Source organism: Pteropus alecto, unplaced genomic scaffold (assembly GCF_000325575.1).
Source record: "Pteropus alecto unplaced genomic scaffold, ASM32557v1 scaffold5, whole genome shotgun sequence".
In the NCBI taxonomy this organism is placed as follows: Eukaryota; Metazoa; Chordata; class Mammalia; order Chiroptera; family Pteropodidae; genus Pteropus; species Pteropus alecto.
In genome coordinates this window covers 10,729,377-10,733,060 of record NW_006441953.1, presented here as the reverse complement: position 1 = coordinate 10,733,060, position 3,684 = coordinate 10,729,377, and the positions used below count along the sequence as shown (strand labels likewise).

General features: G+C 35.8%; 1 pseudogene; it reads right to left on the bottom strand.

Annotated features, from left to right (window-relative positions):
- Positions 1–3,319: 3,319 nt before the first annotated feature.
- LOC112485711 lies at positions 3,320–3,438 on the bottom strand (annotated as a pseudogene).
- Positions 3,439–3,684: the final 246 nt, after the last annotated feature.

Sequence of the window (3,684 nt, the reverse complement as noted above, 5' to 3'; positions counted from 1 at the left end):
ATTGCAAATAAGAATTCAGAACAGGTGCTAATAAGTGTTAGAAGTTTAGTACAAAATTAGTTCCTAGTTAATGCAGCTAGTGGTGGCTACAGAAACAGGAAGCAGAGCATTGGACTGGCAATCTAGTTGGATAAAAGAGTTAGGGGCCTGATGTTCCAGTTGTATATTTAACATCTGCTTTAGTTAATTTTATAATTTTTCGCTTAGGTCACATGCCATTTACAGCGGTTGAGGGGGCCTAATAGAGATTCTGGGGTTGGTGAGACTGCCAAGAAGATGGCTTCAACCTCATTCTCCCCAGCCCACACACGAATCCTGCATAGCACCACTAAAACTGGAAGGTTTTTTAAAAACTTTGGAACCTAAGAATCAAGGTGAAAGAGGGTTGTGGCAATAAACAATATATTATTACAATACTGCTACTGTTTTCAGGCACAAGTGGAAATATTTGTACTGTTCAACTTGGTCACTTCAAGACAAAGTTGCCGCTCTAGCTGGATTCTTTTAATAGACTATAAACTCTTAGAAAGTGGTATTCATCTGGACACTTTGGATTGCCAGTGACAGACAGTCAATTCAAATTAGTTTAAGCTAAAAGAGAATTTATTGCCAAATATTTCTGGGAATCCTGGGAGCAAAGACTTTAACAATGCAATTCTCTCCTGGATTTCATTTTGCGTGAATTTGAGTTAGCAGGAAAGATGGCTGTCAGCAACTCCAGGCTCACATCATCCTAGTGTAACAATCACAGTGGAAAATGCTTCTTAATTGTTCTCTCCATGTGACTCACTGAAAAAGACTCTGTCTGACCTTGCTTGGCTCAAACACCTATCCTTGGCTCTAGCCATGGTCATATGCCCTGTCTGTATTTTGAAAGGTGATTCCCCCAAGGAGAAGAGGCTGCCAAAACCGGACAACAGGTCTACTTCAAAGACTGTTGAGTCATCTTTGTGTCTCCTAGTGGAGATCATGAGTCATCTTTGTATCCTCCACAGGTCTTTGACTTATGAGATTTTCAGTCAATGGATGCCAGGGGAAAAAAGAAAATTTATTACTAATAAATTTATTTAATATGGAAAGAGGCCAAGATATTTTGCTAGGAAGAGGTCAAGTGGAGGCAGAGAAGATTGGCAGGAAGAGAGTAGATGTGAAGGGAAGGAAAAATATACAAAAAGTAGAGAATAAGGTGATATTTGTCTTGGCTTTGTTTTACATTTTTGTATAGAAAGTCGATAAAATTCATCGTAGCTTTCTTTATGAGAGAAAGATCTAAAAAGCATGCATAATTATTGGGATCACTTTTAGAAAGCTTTATAAAATGAATGCCAGGGAGTTTATCCAATTCCTGTCATGACTTGGTTGCTGTTAACAGTGGCATGTCTGTTACACTGTTATAAAACCATAGATATTTTGATGGGCAATCCCAGTAGGTTTTGTGAGCATCTGCTAACTATAATTACTGCTGTTTTACATATGAATATCCTGAAGATAATTAAATTGGAATGCCAAAGTTATTTAACAATTATGGACTAGAATTGTTAGGCAAACCTTTCATTAACAATTTCACCACCCGATGCCAGAATTCTCTCATTCCTGACAAAAGAAACATGAATCAACACTGAAGAAGTAACATACAAATGGCATCTGTAATTTCACCTAGATTGACCATTTTTAGTCTCACATCCTCCAGGAGATGGAAAAGAGGGCACATAAATACACATGCATTCACATAAATACATCCAATAAAACAAAGTATCACAGAACAATATAGAGATTATCACTGATTTGGAGATTAAACGGGATGTCACATTGCATACTGTATAAGATTCTACTAACTTTCTTGTTCTCTCCTCCTTCACTGTCTCTTTCTCTCTTTTCCTTCTTTTGCCTCAAAATTGCTGTATCTATTTTGCTAAAGAGCTGTCACTCCTATGAAACCTGGGTACTATCCCTTGCATGCCCCAAAGCTTAGTTAGATCTACCATCCAAGAGGCTTATCAAAATATCTCAGAAAATGTAAGATTTTTGCTACAAGAGATTTCAGTATCCAAGCAAAAGGAAAACAACTTTTTACAAATAATAGTAATAAACAATGATAATATTATACATTTACTGAGCCAACCACATATATGGCCAACCACTGTGCTAAGTATTTCATTTAATTCTTAGACTATAATGTTGGAATTATCTTTGTTTCTTAGTTGCCCAAGGTCACACATTATATGGTAGAGCCACAATTTAGACTGTAGTTTGATCCAAATCCCATGCCCTGGCTTTTTGTCCAAAGCAGAGTTAATTTTATTATTTTTGGTACATGTAATCTATAAAATGACTTTTAGAAATCTTCATTTTATGTGAAATATAAGTTTCCCTATACATTTCACTTGGGTCCCTGGAATATTTTGGTTAAAGTGAATAAATAGTAAAAGACATAGTCTCTTAATGTCTTAATGACAAAGATAAATATGGTTAAAATACTTTTTACATATAAGTTCACTTAATTATCACCACAGACCTGTAAGAAAGGCACCTTTGTAGTGCATTTTACTGAAGAATAAGTGACAGAGATGGATCCTCTGCCTTCCCAATCCAAGCTCACATTATTCTGTCACAGAGGCTAAGCTAGCTGGTTATCCAATGAAGTTGAAAGATAGGTACAAAAATTCATCAGGGTTTGCTCTTATAGGTACCTGCTATGATATCTAGAGGATTTATACATCTGTCTCTGTTGGATCAAAAGAACCTAAGAAAGCGAGGACTAGAGGATGAATCAAGAAAAAAGAAACAATTCTTAAGAGTCATAGGGGACAGAATAACCATCCTCTATTCTTTCATCGTGCTTAAGCCTCTCATTTCAAATCTCATCTCCCCCATATAATGTATGTGTTGTGTATGGAGGAAACGTAAATCTACTTAGAACAACTAATGACTTTTCTAATCTCTTTTCCTACCTCTGGTTACTTTTCTACTTTTCTCTCTTAGAGTCTTAAGTTCCTTCTTTGTACTAAAGAGAAGCAAAAAGTTGTCTATTTCTTTTCTACCATTTATTAATATTATTCCATGGAACTCTCCCTCCTTTCTTTTTATTTTTGCCCCAACACAACTAAAGTGGTTACTCTTGCCACTATAATTGCTCTAGAGCACAGATCTTTGGGACTTTAGAATTTTGACAGTTTATTATAGTTTTAAGCAACTCTATTTATTCCAGGTAAGGAGCCTCTTTTCTCGTGTCCCTTTAAAATTTTGAACATGTCATAAAGCTCCCTGTGCAACACCAATTTTTAAGCTTTCTTTCTTTCTTTCTTTTTTTTTTTTTTAATGCCTACAGCACCTGGTCTTCTGAGGTGGTCTCCCATTCAAGTACTAACCAGGCCTGACCCTGCTTAGCTTCTGAGATGAGACAAGATAGGGCACATTCAAGGTAGCATGGCCATAGATGCAACATCAATTTTTAAATGTAACTAAAATCTTTCTTCTTTGCTAAGATCATTGTCAAATAGAAATTAAAATTTTTTGAGGATTAAAAATAGCATCAGCTTATTATGTGTAGTGTTATAAACAATGGGAACAAATATCGATGGGGTCAAAATTCGGCTTCAGGAAAAACATAAAAAAAGATGGGACAAGTAATATTGAGCAGTAAAGTAAATAATATTGCCAATCATTAGGAATCAGAATGAGTTC